At 55.4% G+C, this 6,000-nt stretch overlaps 1 protein-coding gene and 1 long non-coding RNA gene across 4 annotated transcripts in view; both read left to right on the top strand.

Moving 5' to 3' along the window:
• Positions 1–535: 535 nt before the first annotated feature.
• PKNOX2 (PBX/knotted 1 homeobox 2) overlaps positions 536–6,000 on the top strand; it is a 334,489-nt gene continuing 329,024 nt past the window's right edge. For all 3 annotated transcript variants that reach the window (XM_087706303.1, XM_087706305.1, XM_087706302.1), the window contains exon 1: positions 536–584. The gene's annotated coding sequence lies outside the window, so the exon portion shown is untranslated. The remainder of the gene's footprint in view (positions 585–6,000) is intronic.
• On the top strand, positions 3,106–4,824 carry LOC148048976 (uncharacterized). The gene is made up of 2 exons (XR_015695369.1): positions 3,106–3,929; positions 4,500–4,824. It is a non-coding gene; the product is annotated as an uncharacterized LOC148048976 (long non-coding RNA).

The raw sequence follows: 6,000 nt of genomic DNA, 5'->3' as shown, positions 1-6,000 counted from the left end.
TTTGTTTCTTCTTAATGCCTGCAACACAAAAATGATACAACAGCAACTGGGGCAGGTTTTCCTTACCCACATGTGAACCCATGGCTGCCTGGGGAATTCTGGGAGTTGACACGTCCACACGTGTTAAAAGTTCCGCTACTTTGAGAAACGCCGATTTAGAGCAGGGGTCTCCAACCTTGGCAACTTTAAGCCTGGGGGAGTCGAAGTCCTCCAGGCTTAACATTGCCAAGATTGGAGGTCCCTGATTTAGAGCATCGCAAGCAGCTTCTCTCCCAGCCTCGCGTCTGGACACACAACCCCACGGGCCGCTTCCCGCCGCGTCCACCGCGGCGGTTAAGCAGAGCGAGTCCGCTAGGGGGAGACAGGCCGAGGACCGGAGGGGAGGGGAGGGGTAGTGATCCCGGGCGCGCGCGCGCGCGTCGGGGGCGTCTCCAGCGCTCGGGGCTGGCCTGGAGGCGGTGCGCGGGCGGCAGGAGGGGGTGTGGCCGCGGAGGGCGGGGCCGGCTTGACGCGCGGCAGGGCCAGGCAGTGAGTATAGGCTGCGCTGTCAGGCCGGTGTCAGTCTGATGAAGATTGGCATGCAGGTAAGCTGTCATTCAGAGAGCCGAGTTGCGGCGCGTCGCAGACTCGCAGGGGCGGGCAAAGCGGGCTGGCGCTCGCAGCAGCAGCAACAACCAGCCGCTCCTGCTGCTGCTGCTCCTCCAGCAGCCGCGAAGGGCTAAGCGGGCACCGGCCGCCAGCGAGCTTTGCAACGGGGGAGGAAGGGAGGCGAGCGGGGCTGGTTCTTCGGGGCTGGCTCCGCTCCCTTCGGCCATCCTCCTTCGCCCGGAGTTTTGGCTCGGCTAATTGAAGCCTTGGAGCGGGGGGAAGAGGGACGCCGCCGGTTGGGGTGGACGGGGCGAAAGAGTCGCCGAGCGGGCGGGAAGAGAAACTAGTCCGGGGTTTCGGCGGGGCGGAGGGGGGGATTTCCAGGGCTGCGCTGCAGGTGCCGGGGAAGCCAAGCAGCAGAGCCCACAGGCGGCGGCCCCAGCCCAGCGGCTGGGCTGGAAGCAAAGGGGACCCGGGCGGGAGGGGGGGGCGAGTGCTGGAGGGGGGGGGCTGGCGAAGGGGGCGGGGAGAGGGGAGCGGGGGCTGCTTGGGGGGAGTTTGCGAGGCGAAGTTGCGGGAGAGCCGGAGGGCTCCGCTGAAGGCGGCCAGGAGCCCCGTGCGCGCCCGGGAAGGGAGCGACGGTGGCGGCGTCCCGTCTTTCAGGGCTCCGGCAGGGGAAAGACTGGATCGCGGCTGCGGGAGGCTCGGGGAAGTGGGGAGCCGCCGACTCGGCTCGGAAGCGGGTTCACGGCGGAGCCGGGGTTGGGGTCGCGGCGGAGGGGCGAGGCTGCCTCGGGCGACTCCGGACACCGAGCCGGACGGCCACCAAGCGCTTCGTCGCCGGCCGGGGACGGGGATCGGGCGGAAGGGGGCAAGCGCGGGAAGGGACGGCCGGCAGGGGGGCTTCGGAGGGGCCTGGCGGGCAGCAGTTGCAGTTCAACCGGGCGAGGCGATCCCTTGTCCGCGCGGCGGCGGCGGCAGCGGCCTGGCGAAGGCGAGGCGGCCGATGGGGAGGCGGGGACGAGGACGGAGCGGGACTCGGAGCGGCTTCTCTCGGACGGAGGAGCCGCGCAGTCTCGCCGGGGCTGCCGAGGACCAGGAGGAGGGAGAAGGCGGGGGGTGGCGCTTGGTTGGCCGGAGCGGAGCAGCCTCCGGGCCGCAACTTCAACCGGCCGCCGCTTCTTTTGCCGGGGAGACAAAGGGAGGCGCGTGGCTCTCCCCGCGGGCACCTCTCCCCCCGCCGTCGCCCAGCCGCTGGGGGGCAGCGGGGCCAGCGGAGCTCCCCGTCCTCGCCTCCTTCGGGTTTTCCCCGTCTCCGCCGCGGCGCCTTCCGCCGGTTCGCCACTGACCGGCTCCCCAACTCTCCTTGGCCGAAAGCGGCCGGCGATCCGGGCGGCTCGGAAGCGAGCGAGGCCGGCGCGGCGCACTTCGCCGGGAAAGCCGCTCGCCGGGCTACGGACGAGCGAGGCTCTCCCTGCCCGCTCCCAGGGACCCGCGGACAGGCGAGGCGGCTTCCCGAAATGCAGGCGCGAGAGAGGAGAGCCGAAGCGGCGCCCCCCGGCTGTCTTTTGGCCGCCCTGGCAGAAGCGGCCGACCGGGCTTCTCTAGCGATGGTTCCGTCCTTAGACAACCGGCCGCTTTTAACCGAGGGAAGCGAATTCCCCGTGTGAGCGAGCGAGGGTGGCGGGGATCCCTTTGGGCAGCTGGAGGCGCCGTCTTTGCTCCCAGGTCGGGGGCTGCGTAGAGTCGGATAATAATATTTCCCGGGATTGTTGATTTAGTGGGCTGGTGAAAGAACCACCCGATTGTAAACTTAGAAAGCAAAGAAAGCTGCTTGGGTTGAGGTTATTTTTTTCGATGGGGAGGCTCTTCGTTTCCTTCGTTGGGTCGGTTCAGACAGAGAATACCTCTCTCGCTCTCTATTTTCCTCTTCTTCTTCTTCTTCTTCTCTCTCTCTTCTTTTTCTCTCCTCCTTCCCCTTCCTCTTCTCCCTCCCCCTCTCTCTCCCCTTCTCTCTCTCTCCTTCTTCTCTTTCCTCCTTCCCCTTTCTCTTCCCTCCCTCCCTCTCTCTTTCTCCTTCTTTCTTTCTTTCTCTCTCTCTCTTCTTTTTCTCTCCTCCTTCCCCTTCCTCTTCTCCCTCCCTCTCTCTCTCCCCTTCTCTCTCCCCTTCTTCGCTTTCCTCCTTCCCCTTTCTCTTCCCTCCCTCCCTCTCTCTTTCTCCTTCTTTCTTTCTCTCTCTCTCTCTTCTTTTTCTCTCCTCCTTCCCCTTCCTCTTCTCCCTCCCTCTCTCTCTCCCCTTCTCTCTCTCCCCTTCTTCTCTTTCCTCCTTCCCCTTTCTCTTCTCTCCCTCCCTCTCTCTTTCTCCTTCTTTCTTTCTCTCTCTCTCTTCTTTTTCTCTCCTCCTTCCCCTTCCTCTTCTCCCTCCCTCTCTCTCTCCCCTTCTCTCTCTCTCCTTCTCTTTCCTCCTTCCCCTTTGTCTTCTCTCCCTCCCTCTCTCCTTCTCCTTCTTTCTCTCTCTCTCTCTCTCTCTTCTTTTTCTCTCCTCCTTCCCCTTCCTCTTCTCCCTCCCTCTCTCTCTCCCCTTCTCTCTCTCTCTCCTTCTCTTTCCTCCTTCCCCTTTCTCTTCTCTCCCTCCCTCTCTCTTTCTCCTTCTTTCTTTCTCTCTCTCTCTCTCTCCTCCTGTCTCTCCCATCTCCCTATCTTCTCCTTTTTTCTCTCTCTCTCGCGCTCCCTCTTTCTCGCCGTAGGCGGCTTCTTCGGCCGCGCCTTCGGTTGTCCTTCCGAGGGGGCCCGAAAGCGGCGCGTGGTGAACTCCGAGCCCCCTCACCCTTGGGAGGGCAGTAACTTAGCCCCAGATTTGCATGTAAGGATCTGCGGTAAATTAGTGATGAAACGGGGAGGAAAAGATGGTGCGGGGTGCTGATTCCCAGCGGGACTGAGCAGAGAAACCAACAAGCTGGGTTTTAATAAAACAAAAGCGAGCCTGTATTCCACCGCGCTTCCTTTTTTTTCCCCCCTTGGAAAACTACTTTGTCTTGATTTATGGAAAACGGTTATCCGGCCCACAGACCTGCTGGACTCTGAGCTGGTAATCTAAGCAGGCTTGGATGGATTTGAAAGGGACTTGAAATGCACAGGACAAAAAAAAAAAAAAAAGCCAAGTGAAGTTCTAAGGAAAGGTCGCAGTGCCCCTAATGCACAAAAAGAAGCCCTTTCCCCACTGCATTTCCTAATTTGTGCTATATTTTTTTTAAAGAAGGAGAAAACTTTTCCTGGAAGTCTACAAATGAAAGTTGTGTGCAGTGTGATAGGCAGCTTAACTCTTGTATTTAATTAGATAGGTGAGTTATTTTTCCCTTTTCCCTTCCCCTTCCTCTTTCTCTCTTGCCCTTCCTTCCCCCTTTCCTTTCCACTCTTTCCCTCTCCTCTCCTTTCCTTTCCTTTCTTTTCCTTTCCTCTTCTCTCTTTCCCTCTCCTCTCCTCTCTTCTCCTTTCCTTTCCTTTCCTCTCTTTCCCTCTCCTCTCTTCTCCTTTCCTTTCTTTTCCTTTCCTCTCCTCTCCTCTCTGTCCCTCTCCTCTCTTCTCCTTTCCTTTCCTTTCTTTTCCTCTCCTCTCTTTCCCTCTCCTCTCCTCTCTTCTCCTTTCCTTTCCTTTCTTTTCCTCTCCTCTCCTCTCTTTCCCTCTCCTCTCTTGTCCTTTCCTTTCCTCTCCTCTCTTTCCCTCTCCTCTCTTCTCCTTTCCTTTCTTTTCCTTTCCTCTCCTCTCCTCTCTTTCCCTCTCCTCTCTTCTCCTTTCCTTTCCTTTCCCCTCCTCTCCTTTCTGCTTTCTGCTTTCTCCTTTCCTTTCCTTTCCAACTTGGGCTTTAGTAATACTTCTCTCTCTCTCTTTCAAATCCTCCCCTTCCTCCACAGTTCCCAGGCTTGTTTACAGCAGCCCTTGGAGATAGGTTAGCACCAAGGGAGCAGCAAGACCCCTGCTCAAAGCAGATTTCCTGGCTGAGAGGAAATCTGAACAAGAGTTTCTAAATCTCAGCAACTCCATGGCTACATTACCCCGCCTTTGCGTGCCAAGATTCGAATGGACTTCTAGTGAAAATAACAGAGGAAGATGATCTGGTCTTGGATTTTGCTTGGGGCAGGGATTCTACCGAATCTGTCCTCTGTGCAACAAACGTTCAGGATGCAAACATATTTTTGAATAAACCTCTTGAAATGTTGCTTTTCTTTAGAAGTCGGAGCTGCTGTCTTTTTTGCTTCCTAAAAACAGTTGTGTTCACCGAGCAGCTGAACCTGAGTCCATTAAATGCTTGAAGGCTGCACTCATGCAACACATTAAGCTCGGTTAGTTTTACGCTTTGTTAGAGTTTGGGGTGAATCTTTGCTTTGATTCACCGGATTCTGTAAATATAGGGAAAAAAGGGGGTAAAATTATTAAACCACTTAGGGTGTGAACATGGTTGCTGACTTTGCATATCATGGTTTAGCCTCTGTAATAAGTCACAATGGATCCTAGTTGATGGATTGATCTGTCACATTACTTATCACGCTTCATCTTAGCATGGAATTGGTAGGTCAGTCTTCAAAGATCAGATTTTCAATGAGCTGCCAGAGTATATATTCTATACAGAGAAATGGTGACCTACTTTCTACTCCCCAACCTATTTTTACAGCGCAAGGTATTTGCATTTTAGAAACAGAGAGCGATAAATGCTACCGTACCAAGGAGGAAGACAATAACTGGTGTGGAATTCATAGAAAGTGCTTACGGTTAGCAATAGTTTTAAGAAATCATTTATAAGTAAAAGCTTCTTGTCCGTGAGGTCAAGTCTTCCCATCTTGGCCAAACAAACATTTTGGAACTAAAACTGGATCCCTGTTATGGACCTGGATCTGTTATGATGGCTGTTGACTCTGATTCTGAAGGTTCCACGTTATTGTTATTGGTTCCTTGAATCAGTCCTACCGTAACTCCTGGTGACATTTTTGGCAATTGGTCACCATTAGCTTCTTCCTGGTGCTGAGAGGGAATGATTAGCCTAAGGTCGCCCAGTGGACTTTATGCTTAAGGCATAACTCACAGTCCCCTGGTTTCCAGCCTTATGCTTAACCACTAGATCAGTGTTTCTCAACCTTGGCCACTTGAAGATGTCTGGACTTCAACTCCCAGAATTCCCCAGCCAGCGAATTGCTGGCTGGGGAATTCTGGGAGTTGAAGTCCAGACATCTTCAAGTGGCCAAGGTTGAGAAACACTGCACTACATCAAATAGGGTCTCTCTTCATGCTGGAGGTAACTTACAGCAATTGGAAGTCTTATCCTCTGTGAGCTGGTTTAAACTCTTTTAAGCCATCAAAGTTTCCTGCCAATGCTCACTTTGTGTTATTAGAACACATAACGAAGTACAAAGCTATTCC

The sequence above is a fragment of the Thamnophis sirtalis genome, unplaced genomic scaffold (genome assembly GCF_051295495.1).
Source record: "Thamnophis sirtalis isolate CommonGarterSnake01/CBP01778 unplaced genomic scaffold, rThaSir2_p1.2 scaffold_2, whole genome shotgun sequence".
In the NCBI taxonomy this organism is placed as follows: domain Eukaryota; kingdom Metazoa; phylum Chordata; class Lepidosauria; order Squamata; family Natricidae; genus Thamnophis; species Thamnophis sirtalis.
Note: the sequence above shows the minus strand (reverse complement) of the source record. Positions and strands in the feature narration are given on the sequence as shown.